The sequence below is a fragment of the Benincasa hispida genome, chromosome 3 (genome assembly GCF_027475165.1).
Source record: "Benincasa hispida cultivar pf3 chromosome 3, pf3_genome.v1.1, whole genome shotgun sequence".
NCBI classification, from domain to species: domain Eukaryota; kingdom Viridiplantae; phylum Streptophyta; class Magnoliopsida; order Cucurbitales; family Cucurbitaceae; genus Benincasa; species Benincasa hispida.
This window is the reverse complement of record NC_143480.1, coordinates 77,241,663-77,262,850: the sequence shown is the minus strand read 5'-3', so window position 1 is coordinate 77,262,850 and position 21,188 is coordinate 77,241,663. Positions and strand designations below refer to the sequence as shown.

Here is a 21,188-nt window from a genome sequence, read left to right as displayed (position 1 = left end):
TATTCTGGTTCGCCCCAAACTCGGGACTACATCTAGTCTTCTGCAATGGCAGGTTCTACTATGATGGAGATCGCAAAGAACCCAATACTCTCACTACAAATATCTTCCGAAATAGTCCAATAAAAACTATTTGAATCCAGTACCACAACTCGATAACTTGAAATAAATAACAAAGAGAAACTCTCACTCTCAGAAGAAAAATATACACAGTCACTCACTAAAATGCTAAGAGAAAAATAAATTGATTTTGGCTTCTTTTAAAGAGATTCCATCGCCCCAAATTTTCTTATTTTTGATAACCCACCTTCAATTCAGTCAATCAGCAACAAACTCTCGGGTTAAGTAATCTTATGAATTGGGCCTAAAATAAAAAATTGGGCTCGTTCTACACAATTTAGTATGCATGGAGCAACGAATTGTTCATCTTAAATTTACACTTTTGTTTCTAAGTAGTACACTACAATTCGAAATTTAAACTAAATGATCTTATCTTTTTTAAATTTTGAATTTAATTGGAGATTTAACTGCTAGAGAATTCAAATTCTATTTTATATTTTCACATTCACCAAATTAAGTAAATATGTGTTTGACAGACAATTCGATTTTTGTTTGTTAAAAATGTTTTCGGTTTCTGTAATTCAGACAATGCAAATTCTGAAGACAATATTTTTATGTTTTCGTTGTATCTAGATTTTGAATTTTATATTTTAAAAGAAAAATTATATTAAATAAAGATAAAAATATTAGAAATATTATATATCATGTTATAATCTCAATTCATTTTTTCTAAAAAAAATATAATATGTATTATGTAATATTACAGAATAATAATTATATAATAATTTCAATAAAAATCATATTCATAAATAAATTAATTATAGTGTATTGTCAACTAAATATTAAATAGGTAATTACAACTAATTTTATGTAGTATCAAATACATTTTAAGTAATTGTTTAAATTAGAATTCAATTTCTAAATTTGCTACCAAATAAATATCTGAAAACATGAATACAACTCTGTTTCAAATTTTCTAACAAACAGGTCCTAAGTTGATAGATCTTTAGTTTTGTTCCACACTTTTATAAAATTTAATTTGATATTTAAATTAATTGATTTTTTTTTTTTTTTTGAAAATTAAATAAGGGAAATTCTTGTAGATTAAAAGTATCTATTAATAATTGGGATATTTTGCCATTTTTACAATACCAAAGCTTTTTACTTTTTTTAAAGATGCAATATCAAATTTTTGTTATAAATATTTAAATTATATATATATATATCTATAGGTTACATAACCTGAAATACATTTTTCATCGTCTTTTCATATCTTGTAAAATCTATAATTTCTGGCCTCTTTTTTTTTTGCTGACTGTTGATCCAAGGTAGCATGGAGAGAATGATCTTGTTGAGGAATTAGGGAAGTACTTTCGTCTAGATTTCATTTCATCGGTATCATGTAAACATATAATTAGTCAACAAAACTCTCAAATTTTCATTAGTCAATCAATATAGATTCTTTCTTAAGATTATCTTTAAAGATTATTTATGAATTATTTCTCAAATATATGTAGACTTCTTCAAATATGAATTTTACAAAATAATATTCTTAAAGAAAATTACGAATAAGAATCTAAATTGATTCATTCATAATATTTTAGAAATTTAATTAATACATTTATAAGTTTTACACGAATTTTTTTCAAACGAAATGTAATAGAGGATTGGAGCATTCATAATCTGGTCTTTGTTTCCAGCATTCCAATTGGTTAGAGTCTTGTATGTTCTAGAAAAACATAAAATAAAGACGGTAGGATGAGTATAATGCCAAAGCCAACAGGATTGAAGGAAATGAAACAACATAAAAGTATTATTGTAATATTCATGCTTGTATTATTGTAATGATCTGATTTTGAGAGAGGGACATGAATAAACTTAGATCACATTCGAACAAGAGGTATTCTAAGGACATAAAAGTATAGTTTAGAAAGATTTAAAAGAGTTGAAAGTTACTACCTAAACTAATAAGATGCTTCTTTCTTTTTTGGTGGCTTAATCATAAAAACTTTTAATTAAGGGTACTTGAGTGACCTTTTAGAAAGTTTCATGTGAATGAGGGTATGTAAGAAAGACGTAATTAGGTTGTAGAGGATGCAAGAGAGTACTGGGCCGATTTTGAATTTTGGGTTTAGGGCATTACAATTATCAACTTAAATAAAATATGGAAGTTGAATGTTACACCTTTAGATTCGTTAATGTGAAAGATTTTAAGTCGAGAGAAAAAGAAAGTCCAAACAAATACTAGATGGAATGTTATTTTTTATCTTTTAATTTTTCGTAGGGATGTTCAAATGAATCGACAACCTGAACAACCCGGACTACCTAACCCAAAAATGCAAGGGTTGGATTGAGTTTTGGGTTAAATATTTTCTATTTTTGTTGGTTAGGTTGGGTTCAAGGGTTGGCTAAAAAAAAATTAGGTTGACCTAATCCAACCCGAATTATATATATTAATAAAAAAATATATATTTGTCTTTGTTTAAAGTTTGTTTAATTTGTATTTATTGATTTGTGTATTTTTAGTATTTTCTTTAAAATTTTTATGATGTTTATCCTTGTTTAAAGTTTCTAATAAATATCATGATATTTAGTATTTAACATTTAATTTTTATGAGATTTTAGTTATATGTCATGTGTTATAGATAAATTTACATATTTTTAATTAAAAAGAAAAAATAAGTTATAATTTGACACCCCAAACCAACCCAACCCGAATTTTAAGGGTTGGGTTGGAGACTTTATTTGTTCTTTTAGGTTTCCAACTCAACCAACTTGAACTTTTAAGTTGGTCCAAAAAATACCTTCGACCACTAATTTTTAGTTAGTTTTTGCAACAGTACTTCAGAGGTTTAGACTAACAGCCACCGAATGGTGATCATCTACTCCTCCCCTGAATTGAGACAATCTCAACCAACCACTAATACTAGAATAACTCTTATTCCTATAGTTCTTAGCTACCGTTGTTTCGGTCGAGGATTCATTAACTAGCTTAATTCATCTCGTAAGTGCGACCCTCTCATTTTTGGATCCTAGAGGTATGCTTCAATAGGCTAACAAAAGAAAAGACAACTGTGGAAGATTAACCTAAGAAATCCTATCCATTGCTGAAGTTTGTGTTGTTTTGAATCCTATGATCAGACCCTCCAAAGGGATGGTCGCTCCAGGACGACATGCAGGCGAATCATAGGAATCTCATAATCCAATCTAATGGAGGAGACTGTAGAATACATTGACACGCGTCCCTCTCACACTTACTATGAACACTTTCCCTATTTACCTTGTTATTAACCCATGCAAATACTTTCTGAAGGAGACCGCGTCCAAGGCGACATGAAACCGATCGTGGATATAACGATGTGCACTATTAAGGACGTGAGAGCTGAAGCTTGATATATCACACCTCCCACTAAAGTATTCTAATTTTCTTAGGGTTCATTATATTCAATTTAAAAAATTGGCTAATGAAATTATCTACGTCTTTTTAATTTACTCAATATAACATTTATATTAAATGATTTATCAATACTTGGTTTTAATTATTAAACTCTTTAATAAAATCAATCATTTATTACATGTTTATAAAATATTTGTCCAATTCACCTTTCAGGTTCGTTCCGAGGTGGAGGTATTCCGTTTTTGTCAACTTAAAGACCCCGCCTAGATAGAACGTCCCTTAGACAAAGATCCCTTATAGGCAATTATTTTATAAATTTAATCTGTTGATTAAATTCATTTCAATCCTATTAAAACGAATTAAAAAGATTAATCTATTTCTAATCCCATTAGAAATAACTCCAACATAAGTCTAGGTTAATCAATTTTAAACAATTTAAAAGTTAAGTTGGACCTACATTTGCATGCAACTCCTAATTATAGATTTTAAACTATCTCATTAAAACTATAACCCTTATATTTTAATGATTATTAAAATCTATAAATTTGCATCTAGTGACATTGATTAAATACAATAATTATATTTATCTAAGTAATGTCATGCTCAATGCAAATTTTGTTTTCATTTGATAAATATAACACTTTCAATATAATCATACATGAAAATCAATCACATACATCATTCCACTATGTATTATAACAATTCTAATATAGCATGATGCATGGACATGCTTAGTGTAATCATACATCATTATAACATAACACTTATATCATGATTCACACACCGGCATGGACATGATTCACACACCGTCAAGGAGTTTTCTTCTAAACTCTTTAGAAGTCCTTGAGAAGGTAGTGACCACCGTAAAAACTTGGTGGCAGGAAATTAGAAGTCAATTTTACTCGACAACCAAAATCCCTGGACGTGGTATACAATGTATGTTCCTAAGATATGCGTTGATAGTCACGCGTCGATGGTTATGCGTTGGAATGAAAATGCGTTAACGAATATATTCGATGACCATGCGTCCTGCCACAAGTTTTCTTATGCTAGAACCAAGTATAATTCCAATGCAAGTTTCTTGGGTAATCCGAGGTCGAACACAGGGACTTGTAGCTATATGTTTGCAGTGACGTGCATGCGGTGGTATAAATAAAAGAATGGAGAGGATGTTGCTAAGTTAATCCTACTCCTACTCATATCTAACAGACAACGCAATGAGAATATGCATGAGAGGTAGAGATACGACAAACCTTGACATGAAATAAATGTATGGGAAAATAGATAAAATGCGGAGATGTTTTCATTGCAATCCTTAAGAGTGACCGCAAGGACAACCCTAGTCAACCAAGCCATGCAATCATGCTACACACATGTGAACCTAACTCTAGGACGTATGCGATGTATCTGCGATATTGGCGAGAAGCCTATGCCTGCCTAGACCTCCATAACCAGCTCACTAGCTCTCGCCGTATGAGCGTGGCTGCCGCATAATGCAAATCCAATCTGTAGGGTGCATACGCTGTGTGACGCAAATAGAGATTATCTCTAAGATCCTCATTCTTCCTATGCGTTCCAATCTGCTCTCTCGAGTCTTAGATTTGGATTTTAGACTACTCTCTCAAATATGCCTAAATGATGAATGATGTGCTCATAGAATAAGGTAATCGCATGAACTTGGCTGACCTAAGCTTATTCCTATCTCTAGTGAACAATGCATACATTGCTTAATGCGACCAACCACTTACCCTCTCGGGCAGTTGGTTGTTACTGACTTTACTCATAGATAAGCAATGCGTTAACCTATAGATAGGCGTTTCCATAGCTTCACATTAAACTAATAAGGTTACTCACACACTCACACAATACACACCTCTCGATAGGTTACTACATGTTTCATATCCCTAATCCACATGACTAAGTATGCAATACCCAAGCAATCTCACTAAGTGTTGCAATGAAAATAAAGATGCTAAGCAAAGAAGATGGAGATGGAGTCGAAGGAACAGATAAATACATTGAAAACAGATTGTATTAATTCCTTAATTCAAAATGTCATACAATACAATAAAGGAAAAGAAAAGAAAAAGAAATGACCGGCTGGAAGCAAAACTTTGCTTCCAGCGGCTGTGTGTCAAGGCTGCCAGTGGTGCCATGGATCGTCGGAGGAAATGACTCTTAAGCTCTGGTCGAAGGCTCCAATCGTCACTCAGAATGGATAAAGGAGGTGAAGAACTCTTAGCCATCTTCTCATGCATTTTGTCTGGATTGCAGGGAAAATCCCCAGTTTGAGGGATAATCTCTGGATAACTTGAATTTCAGCTCATCGGCTTCTATTTTTAGAGATTGGGTCACCGACAGCATTAATTGAACTGCTCTGAGTCTGATGTTCGGCAAGTTAGTTCTTTTTTGAACCTCTGCCACCAACGGCGTGGTAGGTGAAATGTCAACATCATCTTTTGGATTTTCTCGAGGTAAATGTGTTGATGCGTTCATTCCACCTACCTTGCGTTGATCCCATTAGCTTGCGTTGTCCGTAGCCGTAATCATTCAATGGCCGCATTCGCTTAATACTGCAACTCTACATGATGACCGCAATCGCTTGACGAGCGCAACTCCTATGTGATGGACGCATACGGATGATTACTGCAACATCCATGCGTTGATCGACACGTTCGGCTTTGCGATGGAGTGTTTCTCCACATACGGCCGTCTATGCGGTGGTCCGGTTTCCACGTTTGCGTTCATTTCCTGCATTGGCTATAAAAATAGAATATTGAACGCATAATTAACGTAAAATAATGGGTTAGCTGAGATTCATCATGTTGATCGACGCAAACTCTTTTTCTCGTGAATTCCTAACATGATTGACGCATATTCTGCCTAACAACCTTCATAATTCTAAGTAAAAGGACTAAGATGGCATGCATCACATACCATCTGCAGACGAATGGTCAGGCTGAAGTGTCCAATCGAGAAATTAAGCTAATACTTGAGAAGGTAGTAAGGCCTTCACGGAAAGATTGGGCAACAAAGCTTGACGATGCGTTGTGGGCATACCGGACTGCATTTAAAACACCAATAGATTTTTCCCCATATGCGTTGGTATTTGGTAAGGCATGTCATTTGTCTTTGGAGCTAGAATATAAGGCATTATGGTCGGTAAAGAAGCTGAACTTTGATTTGAAGAAAGTAGGAGAAGCGCGAAAAATACAACTGATCGACCTAGAACAATGGAGGATCAATGCATATGAAAATGCGAAAATTTATAAAGAGTGCACCAAGCACTGGTATGACAAACGCATATGCGGTAAAAACCTCCAAGTCGGGCAAAAGGTCTTACTTTTCAACTCACGTTTGCGGCTCTTCTCGGGAAAACTAAAATCACGCTGGTTCGGACCCTTCATCATTAAAGAAATATTCCCACATGGTGCGGTGGAGCTAAGTACTGAGGATGGAAGCCGGACATTTAAGGTTAATGGACAGCGAGTTAAGGCATATTGTGGAGGTGATTTCCAGCTAGAAAATGCCTCCGTGAAGCTGAGAAACTCGAAATACCCTTTGTTTGATTCTTGAACTCTCATTTCTTCGTCACTTTTATCATCATTTATCTATCTGCATTTTACTTATTATTATTTTTGAAAAAAAAAATCTTTTTGTTTTGTTTAAAATCATTTGACCCTCTCTTTGTTTGTTTACAACAATTAAGGCACAAGATTGCGAAGATGTTATATGAAGCAACAAATTATCTCACTCCATCACCACGATCCAAAGAAGAGAGATCGCCGCAAAGATGGATGCGTCAATACACAATGCGGGCGACAGCGCAAATTTGGGGGTGTATTCTTCCTTATCTCTATTTCAAATTTTGCACTATCACATCACATGTTAGTTTTAAAAAGTCTTATCATCGCATCCTCTTTGATTACCGCAATCATTTGTCATGGATAAATTTAGTACGTTACCACATAATGTTTCTTTTCCAATTACGATTTCAATGATGAAAAACAATCTTCTATTTCTTTTGTATATACTAGAGTCAACTTAACTTTAAGATAGTCACCTCCTAAAATATTTCTAGAAGTTAGGGGTTTGCTAGCTTTCTTTCAAACTCTCTTTACAAAGCATTCTAAGAACATCGCATGGCTCATTTCAATCTTTTGGCAATGAGAACATTGCCGCATTTTAAATTTAGGGGTGAGGTATTTATTTTCGACCTTGCTATTCGAAAAAAAAAAAGGAGAGAGAGAGAATTTTTTTTTTTTTTTTTTAGAATAACAACTCCACTATCAATGCAATGGGAAACCCATGTTGATAAGAGTTAAGTTGTGAAAGGCACTTACCCATAGTTGGATGTCTGCATGACACACCGGAAGCTTCAAGGACAGAGAGAGGGCTGATGTCTGCAGAAACAGGAACATCTTTAGAATCGAATAGAGATTACAGTGTAAAAGCCTCGGTCAGCAAGGAATTACTACCAGGCTCTCTACCTTAAACTTCTATTGTTATTTTGTATTCCATTCATTTATTGAAATGGAATCTACTTCTCTATATCTTTTCACTCTCTGTTATTTACGCATGAGTAGCTAAATCAGTTGAATGGGTTGAGAAGCATTTAGCTAGCACAATTAGGGAATCTTCATTCTATGTGATTATCTTGTATTATGTATGCTTCATTCGTCCATTAGAGATACTTGGGAGGGTAGTCTAAGAACAGGATCTAGGCTTGAGAAGGTCAGGTTAGAATCTAGGAGAGTCAAATTAGAACGCATAATCAAGAGATAGAAGCTTAGGAATAAGCACTATTTGTTATCAACGCATCGGATGCATCCTGGAGATAGGATATGATTGTATGCGGTCACCTTGCTTTTATGAATTTTGCATCATCGCATAGGACAAGAGTAGAGACTTAGGGATAAGCTCTATGGACACTTTTGCATTCAATATATGCGTCCTAGACTTAGAAGCATCGCATTTGCATTGGAAAATGACTTGTTGTGCATGGTTGTAGCATGATCGCATAGTTTGATGCATTCCCAAGTAATGCTAGCTAAAGATCTTCTCAACCCGTTCATCGCATACTCAGTGCATCTATCACGCAACTGACTTTTCTCAAATCGCATTTTTTTTATTTTCTCATTAACACAATCAATAACAAACCAACAATTTATTTATTTGGTTACCACAAAGTTTTCCTAAAAATTACCAACGCAACCTATTTTCACAAGTCCCTGTGTTCGACCCTGGACTTACCAGGAAACTCAATGGAATTTATACTTGGATTCCGCTGAGGAAACTTGAGTGCACAATGCAATTTCATCAACGCATACCATCCACATTCCCACTTCATAAAATCGAGCATCAGGCACCACAAGACCAAGCATGAATCTCACGGTGTGAACATTCAGGGAGAAACGTGAGTGGAATCATTGACATATCATATACATCTCTTCCTCTCACTGAGTATTTTATAACCTAGGGTTTAGTTTACTTAAAAAAAAAACATGTCTAAGAATTTTTAACTAAGTGACTATTTAGGTTTGCCCAAGAGTGACTTTTACCTTGGATAATTGAAACAACTTTTGATCATCATCCATTAAACTCTTTAACGGATTCTTTAACAAACTGTCGCATGCTTGTAGAAAATCTATCTAATTCACCTTTCCAGGTAGGTTCCCAGGTAGAGGTGTTCCATTTTCGTCAGCTTAAGAACCCTAGCCTAGACAGAACCCTCCTTAGACAAAAGGTCCCTTATAGATAGATTTAATACAATTTTAATCTTTTATGCCAATTAATTTAATCCTATCCAACCGATTTAAAAATATTAAACTTAGATTACTAATCCCATTAGAACCTTTGAACTTAGGACTATCTCAATCCAATTTTAAAATCCTTTTAAAAAACATGAGTTCACCCTAAATTTACATGCAACTCTTTCTTATCGATTTTAGTTCTAATTTTCTTTATAACACTTATAAACAGGAAACAACGAAAATCAACCACAATGCAAGGCTAGCACCTACAAGGCATTCATAACGTTTATAAACAGCCTAAGTGTCATGTTTCATGCATTTTTTATTCGTTGCTACCTTTTTATATAACATTTATACAAACAAGTACCAAATCAAGGAAAACATGCTTACATACACCCTTATACTATAACACTTATAATATAAAGATGATGCATGAATATGCTCACTGCATGCACAAATATCACTCTTATATTTTCATGATGCATGTGCATGCTTTCATGTAATTTCTTCATGCTAGATTAAAACACTTATAATACATGATGCATGAATAATTGCACAACCTAATGTGGGTTTCAAATCTATATGTCAAACACTTTGCCATATAAACTACATACATCTCATGTATAATAAACAATTGTTGATGAACCGAGAAAAATTGCCTCAAATCCTCAAAAAACTAAAGCTAACTATTAAAAAACAAAGAGTCTCTGGTTTCAAACAGGTGAACTGAGTCTTGAACCGTCTGGGCGAAGCAACGTGTCTCCACTGATCGTGTAGTAAACTTCCCTGTGATCGTCTACACAATAGAACAAACGCTTTGTTCAATTGTTTACATACGCTCCTAAAGCTAAATTATCGTTTAGTAATGATCGTGTACCTTTTACTATGTGATGAAGAATGAGGTACGTGATCGTGCAGCGTGCTCCACAACGCAAGCCTTATACGATCGTCTAAACGACTACAATGCAATGAAGCACAATCATCTAAACGATCGCTGAGCAAGCGCCTTTGTATCATATACTGCGTGATCGTGTAGTCAATGACTATACGATGAGCATGCTAACTACACGTTTGTTTAGCGCGTGCCTTTTTCTAAACGATGAGAATCAAATGCTCCCATCACGATCGTCTACCTCTAGCGTCTACATGATCGGGCAACCAATGCTACACGATAGAGTAAATGATTTACCCCATCGTTTAGCATGCTTCGAAACTATCATTTAGTAAATACTACACGATCGCATAGAAAAATCTACATGATCGTTTAGTTAAATCCCAACTATCGTTTACCTGAGACTATACGACACGACCGACTTTTGATCTTCTTCTTCGCTGAGAACCGCATCTTCATGCTTCGAAACTTCATCACGAACGACTCGATTAACTCAAACACTTTGAATTAAAGACTCGATTGCATGTTAATTATGCCCAAAAACACAGAGGCCCTTATAAATTAACACTTTTTAATTTAAAGAAAGCTTTAAACAGAGGCAATTAGACCCGCAAACATCCATCAATGCCATCCACAAACGCATTTAACATTTAAACGCAATGCAGAAAACCGACCACGATTGTAAAAGAAGTTCAAAACCAGAAGTGAAATTTGGAATATTGAAGGAAATCGGACCCGAGGATTTCCATGAGCAGCGGAAGGATCATTTTAAATTTCAATCGTATATGAACATTAACAATTACAATCACAAAGGGAAACAACAGGCTATGCATACGACGAAATTATAGCATGCTTTTCGACAGATCAAGGGATAGAATTACATATACCTTTGAAGACTCATCTTCAAGATCCCTCAATCACAAACGCTCCATCACAGCAACACGGCAACACACGAATGCTCATACACTACGACTGCTCACTACACGATCAACGTGAACTCGAACACTGCAATCTCCAAGATCAAGAACACAGCGGACTCCACACAAGCACCACGAATAGCCTCCAAATACCTTGACTATGTCAAGTTGAGTATGACACCACTACGAAGGCTGCCTTGGTATTCTCAATGTGAAAATCCAGAAGTGTGGGCTCTATGTGGACTTAGTTAGAGGACAAGACCAGAGGAGAACAATCGTGTAAACGATTGAGCAAGTGGGAGATGACAGTATCTATCATATAGATGATGCCCAATCGTTTAACAAATGTTATGCGATCGTTTAGCAAAAGCTATATGATCATTTAGCTAATCGGCCAGCTGAGTGTTTATCATATAGAAACACTCCATGATCGTCTAGTCTCTTCAAGTTTTCATTTAGCAAATCTAATTTACGTGACAGTCGCCGTGAGTAATTTTTGAGAATGGAAACTCAATTCAACAACCCCTAAATTTAGGAAAACATTTTTTCTTTTATTTCACGGTTACCATGAAACCACCAATAACCTCCCACTCAATTGGTTATTAGAGAAAAAGAGACAATTATCCAATAATTAATATTATTATAAATACATATGATAACCAACTTACCATAATATATTTATAACCTATAGTTTTAATATTTCATCTCATGAAATATATAAACCATAGCTCTTTTTCTATATCATGGCACTTAATGTAAATCTCATTTATATTAACCCTCCACTTGATGTATCTCATACACCACAACGATCATATCATATATAATCGAGTTTTCTCTTGTCAATTTGAACATTTCAAATCAACACCAAGAACTGATCCTCAACTTGAATCCATTAAGCTACCAAAGGGACCTTATGAACCTATAGCTCGAAGCTTCAATGATACGTGAATAACTGACTAAACTCTTTAGTCATGGGATACACCATCCATTAATTGACAGACACTCCACTAAAGACCGATAGCTGAACTCTTCTTACTACAGATATATTATGTGTCCATCTTAACCAATCAACAGTACGATAACCCTTCACAGATCGCTCGTAGGTACAGCTGGGCCAATATCCGTTATGCCTCTATAGTTACATCTAACTCCTTAACTACCACTAATCTCTCTAATAAACATAAGCCATAGTCCTACTATGACTGAGTCTTCTCTTTCAAAGAGAAGTTTTGGCCACTGTGTTCAAGCCCCGGAATCAGCCCTTAAAGGAGCAATCTATCTACTTACCTCTGCTTCGAGGAAGAAGTGAATTCTATCTTGTGTAACTGAGTTCCCAATTCCCAAATCAGAGAAGTCTTCAAAAAGGTAGGCATGTTGAGTTGGCAATCTGGTCACTCTCGCCCATACTAATCAAAGAACCGCCCTCAAAGGCAGTTCCCAAAACACTCAGGATTGAGGTCATGTCACCTATGATCGTTTAGGTGAGATGTAAGTCTCCAGTATCAATGGCGTTATATACAGAGTCGAATTATCTCGTGGTCCGGTCTTATACGAACTCTTTGTATAGGACACCCCTGCTCGCATGTCTCCACATGAATGGTTAGGATCTACCATCTATAGTAGTTTACAACACTTGAAAACCCCTACAAAGTGGGTCATATCCATAGTGTCACCAAGATCAGGTATCCTACCTTAATCCTTATACTACAGACCTATGTAGGTTATCACTTAAGGCATGATCCACTTGTATATCTCATATACATGCTTAAGTTTACATACGATAACCATAGAGCTTTATTTATTGGATATGAGTAAATGCCAGAAAGAATAACTCTTATTTTATTCATAACAATGTGTATATTGCAAATAACGAGACTCCAGGAGAATTAGGACACCAATCCCAACAGATGGCTTAGAAGACCCATTAACATATAAACAGGCAATGGATGATGTTGATCTTGATTAGTGGATCAAAGCCATGGACCTTGAAATAGAGTCTATGTACTTTAATTCAGTCTGGAACTTGTAGATAAACCTAATGAGGTAAGACCTATTAGTTGTAAGAGGATCTACAAGCGTAAAAGAGACCATACGGGGAAGGTACAGAACTATAAATCCCGGTTAGTAGCAAAGGGTTATACCCAGGTGGGAAAGATACAAAACTATAAAGCCCGGTTAGTAGTAAAAGGTTATACCCAGGTTAAGGGGGTGGACTATGAAGAAACCTTCTCATCTGTTACTATCATCAAATCAATCAGGATACTCTTGTCCATTGCCACTTTTCATAATTATGAAATTTGAAAAATAGATGTCAAAACTGCCTTTCCAAATGGAGATCTTGAAGAGAGTATTTATATGGTCCAACCAGAAGGGTTCATTGAACAAGGCCAGGAGCAAAAAGTTTGCAAACTGAAGAGATCTATTTGTGGATTGAAACAAGTGTCCAGATCTTGGAATATAAGATTTGATACTATGGTCAAATCTTATGGCTTTGAACAGATCATTGATGAACCGTGTGTATACAAAAAAAAAATCATCAACTCCACTTTAGCATTTCTAGTTTTGTATGTAGATGATATCCTACTTATTGGGAATAATGTAGGATACCTAACTGACATTAAAAATTGGCTAGCTATCCAATTTTAAAAGAAAGATCTGGGAGAAGTGCAGTATATCATTAGGATTCAAATAATTTGAAATCGAAAGAACAGAACGTAAGCCATGCCTCAAACATCTTATATAGACAAGGTGTTGTCTAGATTTAAGATGCAGGATTCCAAAAGAGGTATTTTACATTTTAGGAATGGAATACATTTGTCAAAGGAATAATTTCCTAAGACACCTTAAGAAGATTAGGATATGAAACAAGTCCCCTATGCATCAGCAATCGGAAGTCTGATGTATGCAATGCTATGTACTCGTCCAGACATATGTTTTGCAGTACGGATTGTCAGCAGGTATCAGTCCAATCCTGGTTATGAACATTGGACTGCTGTTAAGAATATTCTCAAGTATCTTAGGAGAATGAGGAACTACGTGCTCGTATATAGAAATAAGGATTTGATCCTTATGGGATATACTGAGTCCAATTTTCAGACTGATATAGACTCCAAGAGATCTATTCAAGATCAGTGTTCACACTAAATGGAAGAGTAGTAGAATGGAGATGTATTAAGCATAGTTGTATTGCATACTCCACAATGGAAGCATAATATGTTGTTGCATGTGAAGCAACCAAGGAAGCAGTATGGCTTAGAAAGTTTCTAAATGATTTGGAAGTTGTTCCAGACATGTATCTGTCAATCACTTTGTATTGCCATAACAATAGGGCAATAGCGAACTCCAAAGAACCTAGAAGCCATAAGCATGGAAGACATATTGAGCACAAATATCATCTCATTAGAGAGATCGTGCTAAGAGAAGACGTTGTTGTGAGACAAATAGCGTATGAGGAAAATATTATTGATCTGTTTACAACGGCCTTCCCGGCTAAGATTTTCAAGGGTCACCTGAAGAATTTAGGACTACGGGTAGAATAAATAGGGAAAATGGGAGAAATTATGGGCATGGGATGCCCTAGTTTATTGTATTTAGTTTTCTCTCATAGCATTCAACTTTGTTGTAACCTACTAGGAATTTTAGTCCAAGTGGGAGTTTGTTGGGTTGTATGTCTTAAAACTCGTAGTTTGTAAACAGTAAACATATATGAAGTTTATTCAGACAAATGTTGCTGATTGTTTAATAAATCTAAATCCAATAAACTTTGAACCTTTGACTATTGTTATGAATATTTGGACTTTATGTGAAGACATAAACTAGATCAAGTTCGAGTAAAATAGCCTAAATCGTCTATACTACTTGGATTAGATTGGGTACCTATTTCTGGAGATACCATTGAATACGACCCGCTTTATGATTGTTATAAATGTTGTAAAGTGTTATAAACAATGTGATCAGTTCGTTCATGTAGAAACATGTGAGCGTGGGTATTCTATATGATGAGATTGTGTAAGACTGACCACAAAATAATCATTGTTACATATTAACACCGTTTATCATTAACACTGATTAATTTCACTTCTTGATGAACTAGATAACTTGATCTAAATCCTAAACTGTCTATGAACTCTTGTTTATTCGAGATTGTCCCTTGATCTGCATAGGTGAGGTTAAATTCAACAACACTGCTCAATATGCCTCCCATTTTAGGGATAAGAATGGGTAGATAGCTGGGGACATAGAATTTGCAAGATGAAATTCACTCCTACCCATTTTAGGGATAGTAAAAAGGTTGTTCCCTTAAGGGTTGATTCCAGGTCTTGAACAAGGGGCTCCATCCTCTCGTTGCCCTGAGAGGGAATGAATTTAGTGATTAAGATCCTAAATCAATTGTTCATTAAAGAGACAATGGTACTTAAGGAGAAAAAAATGTAACTTAGGGGTAAAACGGTAATTTATCTAGCTAAGGTTACAAATAACCTGTGAAGAATCAACTTATCGATGACAGTTATATCAAATGAACACATAATATATCTATAGTGAGGGGATTGAAACTACAGGCTATAGTGGACAATCCTGTTAGTTAAGGAATGTTGATTAACTAGGTCTTCCAAAGCTTGATACCTAAATATTACATGCTAGTAGAGTTTTAGGTGGAAGACATGCAAGATAGAATTTTGCATGTAATTTGTTTTTAAATAGTTTGGTTTTTGAAATGTGTAAGAACTAATGCTTCTTTGACTTTTGACTTTACTCTTACACCAAAATCTCTTTACTCTACACTTTACTAGAATGAAATTCCCTTGTCTTCACTAACAAAATGGTCCCACCACTATGTTTTTCAACCGAAGAATAGTGAGGATTTACCATTGGTGGTGTTGATCGAGCTCGGAAAGGAAAATTGCGGTGGATTCTTCAAAGGTTGTATTTTCTAATGCTTTATGCATGCTTATTCTTAGTGTTAATCTAATTAGAATGTTATCGATCTTCGCTTCTGCTATTGCATGCTTTCTTTATGTTTCATCATGTATCACATACAAAGTGAATTGTATCCATAGTGTTATCAGGGTAAGGTACCCTGCCTTATCCCTATACTATAGACCCTTTTAGGTTATATCTTGAATATTGATCTTTGTATGTCTCTACATACAGTTCAAGACTCATAAGGCAGTCTTGGATGTTAGTTTATTGGATTTAGGATTATTAAGACAAAATAGAATACAACACAATAACATTTATTAAATCAATATCTATAACTCTTTATTGATGATGGTCAATTAATAACACTTATTATCTACGAGTTTTAGGGCATAAAACCCAATAGAGGCGCTACCCAACCATCACAAATTTGGAGCTTTCTTGAAAATGTGCCAAGCATAGCACTGCTGCACTGTTGCCAACGCTCATCAATGACAGTTTCGTAATTCTTCAGTCTTCTTCTCACTTGTTGCATTTGAGTTCCAATTTCAATTGTTTTAGCACCTTTTCACACTAAACGCCTCGTTCTACCTCTTAGGCACCCAAGACCTATAAAATTATCAATTAAGCTCACTAAATAGACCAAAGATCTTAATGAAGAAGAGGAAGATAACACAATTTCGGTGCTATTAGGCATTGAGGTTGCACAACAGAAAGCTGAGAGACAAAGGGTTGACAATAAGGGGGGATGGGGGGTCTCATGGCTGGAAACGGAAGAGAAAAAGGAAAAAATGATTTCCTTCTTAAAAAAGAAAAAAAAAAAAGAAAAAGAAGGATACCCACACACACATATATTCTCCTTTTTAAGGTTAAACCCTAATTCAAAGTCAAAGCCTAATCTCTAAATAAGTCTACTTTTCTCATTTATTTAATCTCAACAAGGTCCAACAAACCAATCAAGTTAATTAATTATCTATTTCAATTATCTCAATCTTGGTTCCAATAATCTAAAATTAAAGGGAAAATAAAATCGAATAATATGAGATAGTTAATTTAAATTTACCAAAAGTCTTAGGATGTTACATTCTTCACTTCTTAGGAATTGTCTTCCCTGAAAGTTCTTATTTCAAACAAGCCCTAGGTACTTTATTTTCATCTCGTCCTCTCGTTCCCAAGTTGCCTTCTCAAATTGATGATTCTGTCATAGCACGTTCACTAGCACTATCTCTCGATTGCACAAAATCTTCACTTCCCTTACAAGAATTTTAGTAGGTTTCTCGTTCAATTACAAGAGCTTGTAGTCTACTACATGAGATAGATATGCTATGTACTTTCTCAACATAGAAACATGGAAAAAAATATGAATTATAGAGTGTAGGCGGTAGAGTCAATCGATAAGCTACAGGGCCAGCTCGCTCCAATATTTAAAATGGCCTAATGAAACGTGGACCCAACTTCCCTTTCCTTGTGCCACTTTCACTTACTCAGACTCCAAGTCTATATGCATAGTATTGGCATAACTTTTCTATCCACTTTGTGATGTTTCCATTCCAGATAGCCTCACTGGTAATCTATATTAACTCAAGTCCCAACAAAGTTTCGTTTTCCAATTTCATCCCTATAAACAGGTGACGTGCAACCTTTTTTCATAAAGAGTTTCAAATGGTATCACGCCAATAGTAAACTGATAACTATTATTATAAGTAAACTCCATAAGATGAAAATGGGTGTCTCAAATCCCTACAAAATCTTACGTGCAAGCATGTAAAATATTCTCTAAAGCTAGTGAGTTTAGACCCATGATTTTGAGTCTGAGATTGGCAGTGTTTTCCTACATGTATTCTTCTTTGTCTATGGAAACTCCACGGATCCTCGTCATCATGTGCACTCTTCTAATCTCAAACTTAAACTTTAAGAAAAAAATGTTTTAGTTCTCTACTTGCTTGAACAGTTCAAAACGAAGGGGAAGAAGCTTCTTGTTTGCACAGGTCAAATTGAAGGGGGAAAAGGGAAAAAGGTTGATTTGGTAGGAAATGAAGGATTGGGAACGAAGGAACGAAAGTTTCAAGTTTTTTTTTTTTTTTTGTTATTATATTTGATTGATTTTTTAATTTTTTGAGTGGGTTGATTTCTATTTTTTTTTTTTTTTTTTTTTTTTTGGTTGGATAGCATGTTTTAGTACATCTAATCTAACGAGGGATATTTGAGGATGTGTGTTAGCTAGGGTCTTTGGGGATTTATCCCTAAAGCCTAACAAGTAATTAGTTGTTTGCATAATAGTTGATTATTTCAATATGCAATAATGAGTTACACATTATAGTAAAAATTCATGGTCATTTCAGGAGACTTGAAAGGTATGTAGTTGACATATAGGTGAATAATATTCATATAATAACCTAAAGGATTAATAGTATATGAATAAGGTTGGGTTCTTATCCTAGTAATAATATGTATATGGCCCATTTTGTAAGTGTTACAGATGATGTGATCCAATTTATTCGTGTGAAGACATGCGAGTGGAGGTATTCTATACAATGAGTTTGTATAAGACAAGACCACAAAATCAGTAATCTTTTTTTGTATCGCCATTAACTAAAGATATTAATATTTCATTGGATAACCATATGTAACTCGACCTCAATCATGAATGAGTTATGAACTCTTGCCTGTGAAAGCTTGTCTTTTGATTTGTATGAGTGAGGGTGGCTCTAGTCACCATCTTAATAAGCCTACCATTTTGGGGACAAGACCGAGTGGGAAGCTATGAACATAATTACACAAGATGGAATTCACGCCTTCCCACCTTTAGGGTAAGTAGATGAGACTTTCCTTAAGTGTTGTTCCAAGTCTTGAACAAACGGTACTCACCCTCTCATTGACCCTAGAGAAATTTTGTTTATGGTAGAACCATAAATAGATTAATCATTAGAGGGATCGGTGGTACTTAAGAAGTAAAAGGTGATTACAAGGGTAAAATGTTAATTTAACCCAACTGTAATTACGAACAATTCATGAAGAATTGACTTACTTGTAATGGTTAAATCCATGGACACAACATGTTCTGTAGTGCTAAGAGTGCAATTATGAGTCTTTAGCGAAGTGACTCATAGTTACTGAATATTGGTTAATTTAATTAAAGAGTTTAATTAGTTAATCACGGATCATTGGAGCTTATAATCTATAAGTCCATTAAGACCCCTACTAACTCACAACAGGTAAACAAGGACAAATAATTTGGAAAGAATTTGAATTATTCAAATTAATTTAGGGAATAATATTCATTCTATATGATACAACTAATATAGTATATATATATATATATATATATATATAAAAGGACATGTATTTGAATTAGATTCATATTAGAACTGTAAATTGGAAGTTAATATGAATGAGATTCATGTTAAAAACTATAGGTTATAAGAGCGAGATATTTAATTTTGTAAATTAATTAATTAATTTCAATTAGTTATTAATTATTATAATTAATAATTAATTGAATTAAAATTAATTTGGTTTAATTTAATTCATGGGTGAAGTGGGTAGTTTTTATTTCTCACACTTCATGTTAGAAAAAAGAGAAAATTGTTCTCTGTGAAGAATAAAATAAGAAAGTTAGTTCTTGCAGAAGAGAGGATTTTTTCTCTCTCACCCTCCCTTTCTTCTCTCTCGTGCATTTTATAGAGAAAATGGTTCTCTATAAAAACTCACCCCCTCAATAAAAATTCCCTTTTCTCTTTCAAAAGGAAGTTCCTACAAATCAATCTTTGCTAAAAGAATAATCAGGGAGATCCTATGGAGGTGTCATGTTATTGTATGTCAAAGATTTGTTAGTTGAGGAAGAACAATATTGTGTATTTTTAAGAAAATATTCTTCAAAGGTTAAATTATTTTTCCATATATTTCCTTGCTTAACCTGTGAAGTTACAATTGAAGAAATCGAATCTCACAGTAGAATTGGAAATCATAACATAGAAAAGAAGAGAAAAAAATATAGTAAACAAGGTTTACAATATTCACAGGTTAAGAAAAATTATAGGAAAAAAAGAACTCACCTTTGAATACTGTGTTCAAGAATTCCAACATCCTCTTCTTTCTTAACAAACAGATCTCCACTACTACATCAAGATGCTTCCATATGGTTTTTCCCGCTATTCGCTAGTAAGAAGTCGGTTTTTGGGAACCTCCTTTTGAAATATAGGAAATTTTAGTTAGAGAGTAATTTTCACAAATAACTTTTCTCTATTAAAAAACTTGAGAGAATGAAGATGGGAAAAACTAATTTAAATCAACTCCAAAAAAAAAAAAAGAAAAAGAAAAAACTTTTCTGTGTGATATCCCATATAGTGGGATAACTCCCACTTTCCTATTTATTTAATTTAATTTAATTTAATTGATTAAATTCGATAAGTACCCACTTCTTTATTCATTTAATTAATTAAATTAAACTAATTTAATTAAATTAAATTTATTAAGTAAATATCTAATATTTAATTAAAGACTTAGATCATATTCAAATGTGTTTCTCTCCTAATCTATAGTCTTAATATGAATCTTATTCACTTTAACTTTTAACCTATAGTTTTAATATGAATCTCATTCATATTATTTATTATTTGAATCTTATTCAGATACAATAAATCTCCTTTTATTATGTAGGTTTAAATTTGGATCTTATTCAAAATTAACTGTATACTATGATATATCTATATACATTATCTTAATTGTATCATATACATTCATTGAATATTCTCTTAATAAATTTGAACATTTCAAATTCTTTTAAAACTAATGGTCCTTGCTTACCCGTTATGAGCTAGCAAGGGGACATAATGGAACTACATATTTGAAACTCTAATGATCTGAGGTTAATCAATTAAACTTTGTAATTAAATTAACCAGCATTCATTAACAATGGGTCACTCAACTAAAAACCTATAGTTACACTCTTCACACTATAGAATATGTTGCATCTATGGTTTTAACCATTACAAGTAAGTTGTTCCTTCGTGAATTCTTCGTAATTACAGTTGGGTCAAATTATCGTTTTGCCCATGTAATTACCCTCGCTCCTTAAGTACCACTAATCCCTATAATGAACAATTTGTTTTTGGTCATACCATAAATCAAGTCTTTCTCGAGCCAATAACAGAGCAAGTACCCTTTGTTCAAGACCCGGAATCAGAATTTAAGGGAACTACTCATCTACTCACCCTAAAGGCGGGAATGAGTGAATTTCATCTTGTGTAGTTATC

The 21,188-nt window shown here is 34.2% G+C and overlaps 1 long non-coding RNA gene across 1 annotated transcript; it reads right to left on the bottom strand.

Moving 5' to 3' along the window:
* Positions 1–1,622: 1,622 nt before the first annotated feature.
* Positions 1,623–20,190, bottom strand: LOC150037540 (uncharacterized). Its single transcript, XR_016528713.1, has 2 exons — positions 19,989–20,190; positions 1,623–1,786 (listed from the first exon to the last, which is right to left on the bottom strand). It is a non-coding gene; the product is annotated as an uncharacterized LOC150037540 (long non-coding RNA).
* Between the last annotated feature and the right edge of the window lie 998 nt (positions 20,191–21,188).